This window comes from Mustela erminea, chromosome 7 (assembly GCF_009829155.1).
Source record: "Mustela erminea isolate mMusErm1 chromosome 7, mMusErm1.Pri, whole genome shotgun sequence".
NCBI lineage: Eukaryota > Metazoa > Chordata > Mammalia > Carnivora > Mustelidae > Mustela > Mustela erminea.
The window spans coordinates 66,926,210-66,942,137 of NC_045620.1; the positions used below are offsets into that span (position 1 = coordinate 66,926,210).

Consider the following 15,928-nt stretch of genomic DNA (forward strand, 5'->3'; position numbering starts at 1 on the left):
CTAGATGATGAGTATTATGGTAAGTAAAATAGACATGGAATGGTCACTCATAAAGCAACACCTTGTACTATTTCTTGCTTGGTGAGATCTGTACATCAAAGTATAATTACCAACTTGAATAGTGTGACTAAGGAAAAGTGTGTGCTCTTGGGATATTTATTTTCTGGGGTCAAGGAATGCTTTCCTGAGGAAATGTTACTGGAACTGATATCTGAGGGCTGAGGAGTCAAGTTATTGAGGTGAAGAGGTGGAAGTAAGGGGAAAGTATATAAGTAGGCAACAGAATGGCACTTGCAAAGGTCCTGAGCCAAGGAGTATGGCACTTTAGAAGCTTTGGAAAAGATGAGTGTGAATAGAGCTCAGAGATCAAGTTAGTAGTTGGCCTTTGATGAGTCTAGAGTTAGGCAAGCACTAGATCATGCTGGGTCTGTAGGTCATCATGTGAGATGTCAGTCCTTAATTTAAGGCCAGGGAGAAACCACTGGAAGATTTTAAGCAAGAAAATGATAAAAACAGGTTTGCATTTAGAAAAAAAAATCACTTTGAAAAAAAATCACTTTGGCTACTGGGTGGGTTTAAACAGATTAAAAGAAGGAGGCCAAGTGAGGTTGAAGGAAGGGAGTTAAGATGTATAAGTGAGAGGTGATAAGTGGGCAGATCTGAGAGAAGATTCAGATATTGAACTTGGCAGGACTTGGTGGTATGGAAGTTATAGGTGTCAAAGCTAAACTTCTAGGTGGATACCATGCTGGAAGAGAACCAGGTTTGGGGGTAAACACGATGAGGCTTGTTTGCATGTATTAAGACTGAAGCACTCTAGAGAGACCAAACAGAAAAGCAGGATAGGCAATTGACTCTACAGATCTGCAGTTCAGATAGCTGTGAGTCACACACTATTGGATGAAACAGGCATTCTTGGTGTAAAGACCTGGGCCCATCAAGTGAGAATGCCATGTTTCTGAATCTTTTATTCCAAGAACTTTGGATTCTGATATATACAGATTCTGATATATATGAATTCTCTGTTCTGTACCTGTAATGCCCAATCAATGTAGTAGATGAGTACTATTTTACCAACATGATGACTTAAGATCTGAAAGCAAAGCAGACTAATTTCCAGAGCCCTTGTACATATTTACTTTCTCAAGAATCTGTTTCCCTTTTGTTCAAATAGGACTTGCAATCTGGGGCAGGGCACAGCTGGTTTCTTATGTAACCAGAAGCAAATCTAACACTTGTCAAAGTGCTCACACTTCCAGCAAGGCAAAAGAGAAAATATTTCTTCTCAGAACTGAATTTTTTCCAGCATGCTTTTACACCTCTAATGCTCTTTATAGTTAAATGAATGTTGATAGGGCTGATTAATAAGCAGCAGGTAATATTGCTAAAAGGGCCAGGATTTTGTCAAACTCAAATATACATTTTCTTATAGGTAGTAACCCTGTATTTTCCACATTAAAAAAAGAAACAGAAAAACATTTTAAGAATATCATGTAATGCTTCCACAAGTCAGAGTTAAGATGCCACTGAAAAACTTCCCCCAAAATGTGGGGGAAGAATTAGTTCATTAGACTCCTGTACTTGTGATGCATTAAATTTAGGAATGATGGCTATTGGAATGTAACACAAACTATGTGGAAATGTCATAGCTAGAATCATGTTATTAAAAAGTGACTGTGGTAAATGTAAATGAAAGTTCAACTTACCAAGATTTGTAGGATGCAGTGAAAATAGTGCTTAGAGAGAAATTTATAACATTAAATGCATAAATTAGAAAAGATGATATGTCTAAAATCAATAAGCTTCCACCTTAGGAAACTAGAAAAAGAAGAGCAAATTGAATCTAAAATACCCAGAAGAAGAAGAAGAAGAAAAAAAAAACAATAAAAATCAGAGCAAAAATCAATGAAGTTGAAAACAAATCCCTAGAGAAAATCCAACAAAATCAAAAGCTGGTTCTTTGAAAAGACAATAAGCCTCTAGCTAGGCTGACTAAATAAAAAAGAACACACAAGTTACAAAAATTAAAGAGGAGACATCATCAGAGATCCCATGGATATTGAAAGGATAATAAAGGAATACTATGAAAATTTTATGCCCTCAGATTTGACTGGGTTATTGGCTAAAATGGGTCAATTCCATGAAAGACACAATCTGTCAAAACTTCCACAAGAAGAAACAGACTGTTTGAATAGGCCCATATCTATTAAAGAAATTGAATCAAAATTAATAACCTTTTACAACAGAAAGGACAAAGCTCAAAAAGGCAATTGTGAAAGCCACTAGACAGATGTGACTCAAGGGGTCCTCAATAAAATAAACAGCTGATTTTTAATCAGATGTTATGGAGGTCAGAAGCAGTGGGATGAAGTATTCAAAGTGGTGAAAGAAAAAGATTGTCAACCAGCAATAGTATATCTGGCAGAACTTCGTATCAAAAAGAAGGAGAAATCAAGACATTCAAGATGAACAAAAACAGATGTTATTGTTAGCACACCTGCCCTACCAGAAAAATATTAAAGGAAGTCCTTAAGGTTGAAATGGTATTAGAGAGTAATTTGAATTCATATGAAGAAATGAAGGACACTGATAACTACATGGGTAAATATAAAAGATGGTATAAATGTGGTTTTTATTTACTATAAGTTTGTTTTTCTATCTGATTTAAAAGACAGTTACATATATCAATATAGGAATGCCTTAGAGATACTATGAGTTTGGGTCCAGACCACTGCAAGAAAGTGAATATCACAATAATTGAGTCAAGTGAATTGTTTGGTTTCCCAATGCATAAAAAGTTATGTTTATACTCTACTGTAGTCTGTTAAGTGTGTAATAACTTTATGTCTAAAAAAGCAATGTACATAACTTATTCAAAAGTTACTTTATTGCTAAAAAATTGCCAACCATCATCTGAGCTTTCAGCAAGTCATACTGATCACAGGTCGTCATAACAAATGTAATGATAATAATATGGACCCTCAACTCTATGGTCAATTAATCTTCAACAAAACAGGAAAAAATATACAGTGGAAAAAAGACAGTCTCTTCAATAAATGGTGCTGGGAAAACTGGACAGCTATATGTAGAAGAATGAAACTCGACCATTCTCTTACACTGTACACAAAGATAAACTCAAGATGGATAAAAGACCTCAACGTGAGACAGGAATCCATCAGAATCCTGGAGGAGAACATAGGCAGTAACCTCTTCGATATTAGCCACAGCAACTTCTTTCAAGATATGTCTCCAAAGGCAAAGGAAACAAAAGCGAAAATAAACTTCTGGGACTTCATCAAAATCAAAAGCTTCTGCACAGCAAAGGAAATAGTCAAGAAAACAAAGAGGCCACCCACAGAATGGGAGAAGATATTTGCAAATGACAGTTCAGACAAAAGGTTGATATCCAGGATCTATAATGAACTCCTCAAAACTCAACACACACAAAACAGGCAATCATATAAAAAATGGGCAGAAGATATGAACAGATACTTCTCCAGTCAAGACATACAAATGGCTATCAGACACATGAAAAAATGTTCATCATCACTAGCCATCAGGGAGATTCAAATTAAAACCACATTGAGAAACCACCTTACACGAGTTAGAATGGCCAAAATTAACAAGACAGGAAACAACATGTGTTGGAGGGGATGTGGAGAAAGGGGAACCCTCTTACACTGTTGGTGGGAATGCAAGTTGGTGCAGCGTCTTTGGAGAACAGTGTGGAGATTCCTCAAGAAATTAAAAGTAGAACTTCCCCATGACCCTGCCATTGCACTCCTGGGTATTTACCCCAAAGATATAGATGTAGTGAAAAGAAGGGCCATCTGTACCCCAATGTTTATAGCAGCAATGGCCACGGTTGCCAAACTGTGGAATGAACCAAGATGCCCTTCAATGGACGAATGGATAAGGAAGATGTGGTCCATATACACTATGAAGTATTATGCCTTCATCAGAGAGGATGAATACTCAACTTTTGTAGCAACATGGACGGGACTGGAAGAGATTATGCTGAGTGAAATAAGTCAAGCAGAGAGAGTCCATTATCATATGATTTCACTTATTTGTGGAGCATAACAAATAGCATGGAGGACATGGGGAGTTAGAGAGGAGAAGGTAGTTGGGGTAAATTGGAAGGGGAGGTGAACCATGAGAGACTATGGACTCTGAAAATCAATCTGAGGGGTTTGAAGGGGCGGGGGGGGTGGGAGGTTGGGGTACCAGGTGGTGGGTATTATAGAGGGCACGGATTGCATGGAGCACTGGGTATGGTGAAAAAATAATGAATACTGTTATGCTGAAAATAAATAAATTAATTTAAAAAAGAATAACAAAACAGTTTAGATGTCATGAAAGTGGAAGATTAGGAGTGCAGTTAAGCTTAGTAATGATATTTTTGATTCATATGCTATTTCCTAGGCTAGACAATATTTTTAATTTCTCACAGTCTTTTTTTTTTTTTTTAAAGATTTTATTTATTTATTTGACAGAGAGAAATCACAAGTAGATGGAGAGGCAGGCAGAGAGAGAGAGAGGGAAGCAGGCTCCCTGCTGAGCAGAGAGCCCGATGCGGGACTCGATCCCAGGACCCTGAGATCATGACCTGAGCTGAAGGCAGCGGCTTAACCCACTGAGCCACCCAGGCGCCCAATTTCTCACAGTCTTGAACCTTAATCCTTGAAGGGTAATTCAAGTTTTAGAGCTTACATACTACAGTTTGTTTGGGGTGGCAATTTGCCATTGACTTGCCTCTGGGTTCTTTTGTATTCTTCCAGCTGGGGGACTTACAGGCGGCCATTTATTAACTACAGGTCTACATATGGCCACTGAAACAACTGGGTTTCAATCAAATCTTTTAAAAATCCAAACAACTAGTTTTTGTGCTGTTGATCAGATTGATTTAAGGCATCAGTTGCTTCTGTTCTAACTGGGTAACTGAACAACTTCTTTTTCCTTCTTTCTTTCTCTTTCTCTCTGTGAGAGTTTCCCTTTGGAATAGCAGAAAGAGGATAGCATTCTAGTACCAACTCTTCCCCCTCTATCGGATGCTTGACAAGTTTTTTAACCTCTCAGACCTCCATGTTCTCATCTGTAAATAGAGAAAAAAAAACACCTCACGGATTTGTTTGGAACATTAAATAAGAGATATGTGAACTTTGACACACATTTGGTATACAATAAATGTGAATTTCTTCCCTGTTTTAAAAAAAAGTAATAATAATAAAAAAGTTTAAAATATTATTGAGAATTACCAAAATGTGACAGAGAGACATGAAATGAGCAAATGCTGTTGGAATAATGGTGCTGATAGACTTGCTCAATGCAAAGTAGCCCATACCTTCAATTTGTAAAACACATGGTATTTGAGAAGTGCGATAAAATGTATGCGTATGATAGGGATGTTATAGGGATGTAGTGTATACCATAATGACTATAGCTAATGCTGCTATATGATATATAGAAAATTTGTTAAGATGGTAAATCCTGAGACTCCCCTCTAGCAAGAAGAAATTTTTTTCTTTTTTTTTCTTATTTTTATGGTATTTGTATGAGAATCTATCTGTTGTATTAGTTGAAGCTATTATGGTAATCATTTCACAACATATAAAAACCAAACCATCATGCTATATGCCTTAAACTTAAACAGTGATATATGTTAATTATTTCTCAATAAAACTGGAAAAATGTGAAAAGATAATCCACAGAATAGGAGAAAATATTTGCAAATCATGTCTGATAAGAATCTAGTATCCAGAAGACATAAAGAACTCTTAGAGTTCAATAGAAAAAAGATCAATAACCCAATTGAAAAATAGGCAAAAGTTTTAAACAGAAATTTCCCCAAAGAAGATCCACAAATGGCCAAGAAGCATATGAAAAGATGCTATGAGAGAAATGTAAATAAGAATCACAGTGAGATAACACTTCACACCCACAAGGAGGGCTATAATAAGAGAGACAGACAATAGCAAGTGTTGACAAGATATGGAGAAGATGGAACACTTATATGTTGCTGTTGGGAATATAAAATGGTGCACCCACTTTGAAAAGTCTGGCAATTCTTCAAATGTTAAAATAGAGTTAGCCTATGTCCCAGCAATTCCACTCCTAGTTATAAACTCAAGGGAATTGAGAACATATGTTCACAACATTTTCCAGAATAGGTCACATGTTAGGCCACAATATTATTGATACAGTCCAGAAGACTGAAATCATGTCATACATCTTTTCCATCCACAGTGGTATGTAAATAGAAATATCTCAAGAGAAAAGTCTTCAAAGAATGCAAAAACATGGAGGCTAAATAACATGCTACTAAACAATAAATGGTTTCAACCAAAAAGTCAAAAGGAGAAATAAAAAATACATGGAGACAAATGACAATGAAAACACAGTGGTTCAAAATCTTTGGAATGCAGCAAAAGCTATTCAAAGAGGGAAGATTATAACAACACAGGCCCACCTCAAGAAGCAAGAAAAATCTCAAGCTAACCTTACATGTAAAGGAGCCAGAAAAAGAAGAACAAACAAAGCCCAAAGCCAGGAGAAATAAGGACATAATAAAAATTAAAGCAGAAATAAATGAAGTAGGGACTCAAAAAAACAACAGAGCAAAGAAACCAACTTGTTCTTTGAAAAGATCAAAAAAATTGATAAGCCTTTTAGCTAAACTCACCAAAAAAAGAAGAGAGAATTCAAATAAATAAAATCAGGAGTGATGGGAGAAATTCTAAACAATACCACAGAAATATAACAAATCGGGCAACCTAGAAGAAATGAATAAATTTCTAGGAACATATATCTTTGCAAAACTGAAGCAGGAAAAATAGAAAACTTGAACAGATCAATTACCAGCAATGAAATTGAATCAGTAATTAAAAAAAAAAAAACTCCCAACAAACAAAAGTCCAGGACCAGATGGCTTCACAGGTGAAATCTACCAAACATTTAAAGAAAGGTTAATACCTTTCTTTCTCAAAGTATCCAAAAAATAGAAAAAGAAGGCAAACTTCCAAACTGATTCTCCAAGGCCAACATTACTCTGATACCAAAACCAAATAAAGACACCACTAAAAAAGAAAACCAAAGGCCAATATCTTTGATGAACATAGATGCAGAAATCCTCAGCCAAATATTAGCCAACTAGATCCAACAATCCATTAAGAAAATCAATCACCGTGTTCAGGTGGGATTCATTCCAGTGATGCAACAGTGGTTCAGTATTCATAAATTGGTTAACAAGAAAGGATAAATAACATATGATTATCTCCATAGATTAAGGAAAAGCATTTGACATAGTTCAATGTCCATTTATAATAAAATTCTCAACAAAGTAGATGTAGAGGGATCATATGTCAACAGAAGAAAGGCTGTATATGAAAAACTCAGAGCCTACTCAATGGTGAAAAATTGACAGCTTTTCTTCTAAGATCAGGAACAAGAAAAAGATGTCTATTCTCACCACTTTTATTCAACATAGTACTGGAAGTCCTAGTCACACATATTAGACAAGGAAAAAAAACATCCAAAATTGGTGAGGAAGAAGTAAAGTTTTCACTATTTGTAGATGACATGATACCATATAGAGAAAATCCTAAAGAGTCCATCAAAAAACTGCTAGAACTGATAAATGAATTCAGTATGTAAAATTAACATAGAGATCTATTGCATTTCTATACACTAATAATGAAGTAGAAGAATAAGAAAACAATTGCATTATGATTGTAACAAAAAGAATGAAATACCTGGGAATAAACTTAATTAAGGAGATGGGAGAGCTATACTCTGAAAACTATAAAACATTGACAAAAGAAATCGAAGACAACGCAAACAAAAAGGTAGTCTGTGCTCATGGATTAGAAGAACCAGTATTATTAAAATGACCATACTATCCAAAGTAATCTAGACACTTAATGCAGTCTTTATCAAAATACCAACATTTTTCACAGAACAAATAATTCTAAAATTTGTATGGAGCCACAAAAGACCCCAAATATACAAAGCAGTCATGAAAAAGAAGAACAACCCTGGAGGTATCACAATCCCAGATTTCAAGACCTATTACAAAGCTATACTAATCAAAATAATGTGATACTCCCACAAAACAAACACAGTGATCAATGGAACAGAATAGAAAGTCCGGAAATAAACCCATGCTTTTATGGTCAGTTAATTTACAACAAAGGAAGCAAGAATATATAGTGAGAAGAAGATAATCTCTTCATCAAATGGTGTTGGGAATACTGGGCAGCTATGTGCAAAAGAATGAAACTGGATCACTGTCTTATACCATACACACAAATAAACTTAAAGTGAATTAAGGACCAAATGTGAGACCTGAAGCCATGAAACTCCTGGAAGGAAACATAGGCAGTAATTTCTTTGACATCGACTGTAGAAATATTTTTCTAGATATGTCTTTTCTGGCAAGGGAAACAAAAGCAAAATTAAATTATTGGACTATGCTAAAATAAAAAAGTTTTTGCACAGTGGAGGAAACCATCAACAAAAGGGGAACCAACCTACTGAGTGAGAAAAGATATTTTGAAATGATACATCTGATAAGGGGTTAATATAAAAAATATATAAAGAATTTATACAACTCAACACATTAAAAAAATCCAATTTAAAAATGGACAGAGGACCTGAAGATATTTTTCCAAAGAAGATATACAAAGGGCCCACAGACACATGGAAAGATGCTCAACACCAGTAATCATCAGGGAAATGCAAAGTAAAACCACAGTGAAATATTACTTTGCACCTGACAGCATTCTGTTAGAATAAAAAAGTAATAGAAATATTACTTTGCACCTGACAGCATTCTGTTAGAATAAAAAAGGCAGGAAATAACAAGAGGATGTTAAAACAAAAAACAAACAAACAAAAAAGGAATCCTTGTGCACTGTTGGTGGGGATGCAAATTGTATAACCATTGTGGAAAACAGTATGGAGGTTCCTCAAAAAATTAAAAACAGTGCTGCTGTATAATCCAATAATTCCACTGCTGTGTATTTATCCAAGAAAACTAATTCAAAAAGATACATGCCCCCTTTGTTTATTACAGCATTATTTTCAATAGTCAAGATATGGAAGAGACCCAAATGTCCATCAATGGATGAAAGGCTAAAGAAGACATGGTGTATATCCCAATGGAATATTAGCCATAAAAAATAATGAAATCTTGCCATTTGCAACAATATGAATTGGCTTAGATTGTTTAGTGCTGAGTGAAGTCAGTCAGTAAGAGAAAGACATATGTCATATAATTTTACTCATATATGAAACTTAAATAAAACAAAGAAAAAAAGAGACAGACAAAAGCTGACTGGTGATTGCTAGAAAGGAGATTGTGGTGGGCATAGGTGAAACACCTAAAGGGAATTAAGAGTACAGTTATCTTGGTGAACAACTATATAAAATAGCTGAATCCTATTGAAACTTGAAACTCCTGTAATACCATATATTATACTTGAATTTTAAGAAGTCCTTAAAAAGGCATAGGTTCACACAAAAACTAGTACATGAATGTGCATAGCATCATAATAGCCAAAAAACAAAAAAGTGGAAACAAATTTTTATTAAACTGATTAATAAATAAGCAAATGCAGTCTATCCCTACAGTGGAATATTATGCAGCCATAATAAGTTATGTGGCACGGGTACATGTGACAGCACAGATTAACTTTGAAAGCATTATGTTGTTTGAAACAAACCAGACATAAAAGGCCATACATAGTATGTAGGTTGCTGTTTACATGAAGGGTCCAGAACATACAAATCCATAGAGTAAACTCATGGTAGGGAGAGGGTAAGGGAAATGGGGAGTGACTTCTTTTTTTTTTTTTTTAAGATCACAAGTAGGCAGAGAAACAGGCAGAGAGAGAGGAGGAAGCAGGCTCCCTGCTGAGCAGACAGCCCGATGCAGGGCTTGATCCCAGGACCCTGGGTCCCAGGACCCTGGGATCGTGACCTGAGCCGAAGGCAGAGGCTTTAACCCACTGAGCCACCCAGGTGCCCCTGGGGAGTGACTTCTAATGAGCATAGGGTTTCTTTGTGGGGTGAGGAAGATGTGTTGGAATTAAATAGTAATGTTGGTTGCACAACCATGTAAATAAACTAAAAACCACTTAACTGTGTACTTTTTAAAAAATATTTTATTTATTTATATGACTGACAGAGATCACAAGTGGGCAGAGAGGCAGGCAGAGGGAGAGGGGGAAGCAGAGAGCCCGAAGCGGAGCTCGATCCCAGGACCCTGAGATCATGACCTGAACCAAAGGCAGAGGCTTAACCCACTGAGCCACCCAGGTGCCCCTCAACTATATTCTTTAAAAGTGTTAGTTGCATAGTATATGAATTATATCTCAAAAAACAAGTTTTTAAAGAATACATGAAATAAATAGGCTGACAATACCCCCCCCCCAAACCCTGGCATTCGTGATGCAGGATCAAAAAAGTGGCACTATTTTAATTTCCCTATGGAAGCAGATTCAGATTTCTCTGTTGGCTTCATCCCAGTATCCACACACTGCTCCGTGGTTCCCATTATCACTACCATGTGACCCTCATGTTCTCAATCTAAAGTTTCCAAACTCTGCCAATCAGTCCCCTTCTCATTTTTTAATCTTGATATTCCACTTTATCCCATGCATCTTGAATTGGTTTATCTTGCCACGTCATGCTATTTTTAAAGAAATAGTTGCCAGAGGTATAATTTGTTGCTTATGTCACGGATCCTTGACTATTTAGAGTTTATTTTAAATACTGTTGGAGATGAAGACACACTACAGTGTGGTTTTTGCAGTTCTTCTCTTGGAGTGCGTGTTCTGCCAGTGGTTTCTTCTCAGCCTCCGTGCAGGTCTGTTCCAGACTGACTGGTGCTCCTTATTTCTCAGCAGCCAGTTGCAGACCCTGGAGTTTAAACTTTCTACCTGCAGCTGCCTCATTCACAGCCCACCTGTAAAGCAAGTATTTTTCTCAGTTTCCTTTTTTCAGAATTAGGCAGAAGAGAAAGTAAGAGGAATGTGGAATGGTGTCCTTGAGATGTTAGCTCCTCTCCCACCTCCTGTCCACTGCTGGCGCTTTTTGGTCTTTATGTCTGCCTTTGCTAAATTTCCTTTCCCTCCTCCTTTCCCCCACTGAGGATTGTAGGAATTAGAGACACTCAGGGTTGAAATCATTTTTCCACTGGTTGACAAACAAGTTGGATAAACCATGGAACTCTTTTCCACAGAGATTTTGCTTTGATTTTTACCTGCATTAAAGAGAGAAGTAAAAATCACTTAATGGTATTCCAGGGCCTAGAATTCATCCAAATTCTTTCCCATTGTATGCTAGTCCACTCAGGACTGACTCTACAACTGGCTATTTGACTTAGTGCCATATTAGAGATGTGACTTCAGTCATGTCACTACATCTTGTTCCTCGGCCCTCATGTGTATAACCCTTGGATCACTCAAGAGAACAGTTACCCAAACCTGCCTAGCAGGTCAGTTCTGTCGAATATGGTGGGTTACCATTCTCTCCCTCTGCCTCCCCTTTTCCCCTTTCTAGCTCCTGTGCAGTGCCGGGTAAATATGCTCAGCACATAGTGCTTTCACAACTGTAGATGAACAGCCAATATCTGTCAGTCAGCAAGTACAGTGAGCAAAGTGTATGACTGCCGAGAGACAGGGTGCTCTCCTGAGCCATGCTGTAAACATGTCTTCTCGGTGCCCACCCCAGTGGGCTTCACTGTCTCACCTGCAGACAACCCTAGGCCCAACAGTTGCTGTCTGCTGACACGTGGCTGTCACTTGTCCTAACAGTTGCCACTTCTCTCTCTACCAGCTATCCTTAAATCATTCCTTTCTTCCTTCCTCCCCCACCTTCTTTCCCCCTCTCCCCCCCCTTTCCTCCCTTTCCTTCCCTTCCCTTCTTTCTTCCCTCCCTGTCCCCGGTCCTCTCTTCCTTCCCTCCCACGCCCCATCCCCCGTCCTTCCCTTCTTTCATTGGACACCACTTTTGGCTTCTTCTGAATCTTTCCTTTTCAACTACTTCACAGCATCCTTTGCCATGTCACTTCCCATGGGGTAGCCAAGTGTTGGCTTAGTGTCTCATGACACTCACAATGATAGGGATGTTGGAAAATGTGTACCAAACTGTGGTCTGTCAGATAGAAGCCCTCCCAAATGTTTTATATAGAAAGGTTCTAGGACTATAGAACTTTAGGAAATAATATTTATGCCTCTACCTATGGTGAGTCCCACTGCTGATTCCTCAGACAAGTCCTGTGAAAAAGAACCTGTTGAAACTATTTTCAGCCTCCCCAAATTTTTTGCTAAGATACCATCTTTCTGACTAAGAGCCACTGACATGTAGGAGAAGCAGGGTTCGTGGACCACAGTGTAAGAAACATTGAACTTGATGCTCTCTGAGGTTGGTTCCAGATCTAGAGCTCTAATTTATTCATTAGCTGATGGTCCTCTTGAGAGGCTTATGGATGTAACATGGCAGGAATGTGGTGCTGGACAAACAATCTTCAATGGAGGAGATGACCGTATTAATCAAGGTTCTTCAGAGAAACGGAATCAACAGGGTGTGTGTGTGTGTGTGTGTGTATGCATGCAAAGAGAGAAAGAGGTTGAGACAGAGATGGATATATTTAAGGAATTGGCTCACATGAGTTTGGAAACTCCCAAGTCCAAACTCTGCAGGACACACCAACCTGCCTCCATAAGCTGGTGTTGCGTTTCAGGTCCCAAGGCAGTTTGCTGTCAGAATTCTCTCTTTTTCAGAGGACTTCAGTCTTTTTCCTATCAAAGGCCTTCAAGTGAATGGAGGAGGCTGTATCATGATATGGAGGGTAATCTGTTTTACCCAAAGTCTACTGATTTAAATGTTCTCTCACCTAAAAATACCTTCACAGAAATATCTAGAACAGTCTTTGACCAAGTATCTGGGTACTGTGGCCCAGCCAAGTCCACACATTAGATTAACTATCGCCATGGGAAGGGCAGTTATGGTTATAAGTCCTTGGTGGCCATGAGCCACTAGGGAACGACACCTTGAGGGGAGGAGTAGGCACAGATAAACAGTGCCCAATTTGTCTTTTTGCTATGGCCCTGGCTATAGCAGTGATGTTTCAAAAGCATTTGCCAGTAGGTCTTGCGCATTAAAACATGTTTTGAGATTGACAAGTAGGATGGAGACAACCAGACACATTAATTCTGTGGCACAGAGGTGATCTGCTGTGTGCTTCTCCTGCGAGTAACTGAGAGAAAATATTTAGCAGTCTCTCACGTGGTGTAGGATGAGCTGAGTTCTCATTTCAGTGGTAAAGGAAGGTATTATACTAGGCTCTGTGGGCAAGGATTTATGTAACACTTTTAATTAAGATAACTCTAGGGGAATGGAAAGAACTCTTTAGTAAGTGACTCTAATGAGTGGATAACTTTTCCCCTCAACACCTGGGGAAGACAAGGCTCAGCCACTAATTGGTGTAATTAGCACTGCAAGTGGGCAGATTTCCCCCCTTTTCTCCTTTCTTCAGCTTTGGAGCACCTAGGCTCTTTGTTTTTGCATGCTTTGCTGCCCCTCCTTTATTAAGTTCAGGTTGCTTTGGGGTTTTCCTTGATTCCCCTTTTCAGAGAGTAATTGGGAGCTTCAATCATGCCCCCAGGATGACTGTACTTGCCTGGTCCTGGGTGAAGCTAGGAGTCAAAAGTTAGTCTCTGGTTCTTTAAAATCCCTTGTTAGAATTGGCTTGATGTGTTTTTAGGAAGTCCTTTTGTGGTAAGCTTGAATTTATCATTGAGAAAAGGCTCTTGACTTTTTAAAAGAAGGCAACCCCAAAGCAGAGCAGAAACATATGCTAATTTGTGTGTTGCTATGGATATAATTGAATGAGAATTTTATTTCAGACTACACCTGTTAATCACAAACAAGGGAGGAGAATAAAGTAGGAAGAAAGAGGAGTCAAAGGCTTAGAATGTAATTAACAATAATTGAGGAAAAATAGTCACTCAAAGGGTTTTTCCAAGGAGGCTGATCCCACTGACAAAAATGGCTCTCTTCTCTTTGCTGTTTCCCTATGATGCAGGAGAACATGCAGGAGAACCTCAGGGATCAGAAACTCTGGGGAGCCTCTGATTTGAGCTCCCTGTATAGGGAAAGAAGAGGCTTTGTGCATCACACAGAAACCAACTGCTGGTAACTGGGGACAGTGCACAAAGGGGTTTTTGATGCCAGGATGGCTTAAAGTTCAAAAGCCAAAACCAAGCTTCTTTCAGAAGTCCTAGCTCTAGTTGGTCTGAGTGTATTATTTAAAAGGTGTTCTATTAAAATCTGAGGATATGGTTCACATGTAGCCTAACTTCGCAAATCCTTTACATACAGTTGAGAAATGGTTGACTCTAAAGTGTTTTATTTCTTGAAATTCTATTCTGATTTTATATACCCTTATATATAATAATAGACAAGTATGGGTAGTGTTTTCGTTTCCCTGATATGGAGTGCTCTTTTTTTTTTTTTGTTAAAAGTATAATTGAACTTGAATCTGTATGTGGTAGAGGCATAACTGATGGGATCACCAAATCATAATTTAGAAAGCTCTTTCCCTATTGCTGTAGTTGCAAAGCTTGGTTGCACAGTATAATCACCCAGGAAGCTTTGAAAAATTTCAATATCCAGACCATTTAAAAAAATGGGTAGGGCCCAGGCATCAGTATTTTAAAAATTCGGAGAATTCCAGCATGCAGGGTTGAGAACAACTTATCTAAGTGGAAATGAACTTTGTAGGTCTGGTGGATCTAGTATGTAGTAGTACGTTGTTTAAAAAAAAAAAAAAAACACCCATCTCTTTGCCCAGCACCCTCTGCTCGTCGTCCTGGAGCTCTGCTGGTCTCAGTGGGACTAAAAGCTCAGGGTCTTTTCTGCCTTCCTTCCAGTGGCATTCAGATAAATGTTCGCCAGTCCACTCACTGCAGTAAAAAAGCTCTGATTTCCAGATTCTGTAAATACTCCAGCATGGTCAATTTTACCCTACCAGTGTGCTACCATGGAGCATAGGGTTGGGAGGAATGGTGTGCAGTGCGGTGCAAGCCCACTCTAGACACCAGTGCCTCCTTCTCAACTTTAGATTTGCTCACCCCTTCTTCTGTGCCCACCCCCAGATACTCCTTTAGGTGGCACTAGTGGTTTGAGCCAATGAATACTTTTCTGTTACATGGTGTTCTGCTCAGCTAACAGAGCACCTCCCCCCCTACTTAAAGAGTATAGATGACCTTTGGAAAACACCAAGGGAAGGCGTAGAAGGCTGGGACTATTTGGACAATTATCATTCTGGTTGTACTTTAACCTGTGAGCCTGTCTACGGTAAGTTATAGATATAGCTCTAGGTGCTCGAGCTGACTATAGGAGGTTACTGAGCCTGCTGAGTTGAGGGCTAGGCTCTAAATCAGAATAAATTCACCAAACCTGACAGCAGAGCTCCTGGAAGGCAGCCTGCCAGCCTTCTCTGGTTGATGGACTTCTACCTCAACACAAGTTACATGCCCCTAATTCTCATCCCCACTCACCACAAAGCACTTTCACATGACTTTTCTCATTGAATCCTTTCAACACACTTAGGAAGGCCAAGCAGACACTATCTTCAATCTGCAGGTGGAGAATTCTGCTGAAGCTCAGAGAGGTTAAGTGCTGTGACTCACCTAGGTTTGAGCAACTTAGCCAAGTCATAAGTGGTGGAGTCATGACTTGAACCCAAAACTTCTGACCCCAAGTTTAATGCTCTCCTGACACATGACCTTGGTCTGTTAGCCATCTCCTCAGACACATGGGGTAGGCAACTTAGGTAGAGAAGGAAGTAGGATGAAAATTAGCAGATTCCTGCGTTCTGGTCTTGTGAACTAATCCTTTGCCAGTCCTGATTTGGAAAGCA

General features: G+C 38.5%; 1 protein-coding gene across 2 annotated transcripts in view; it reads left to right on the top strand.

Moving 5' to 3' along the window:
- Nucleotides 1-15,928, top strand: part of VWA3B (von Willebrand factor A domain containing 3B) — a 236,408-nt gene that overhangs the window by 78,180 nt on the left and 142,300 nt on the right. The window lies entirely within an intron of this gene.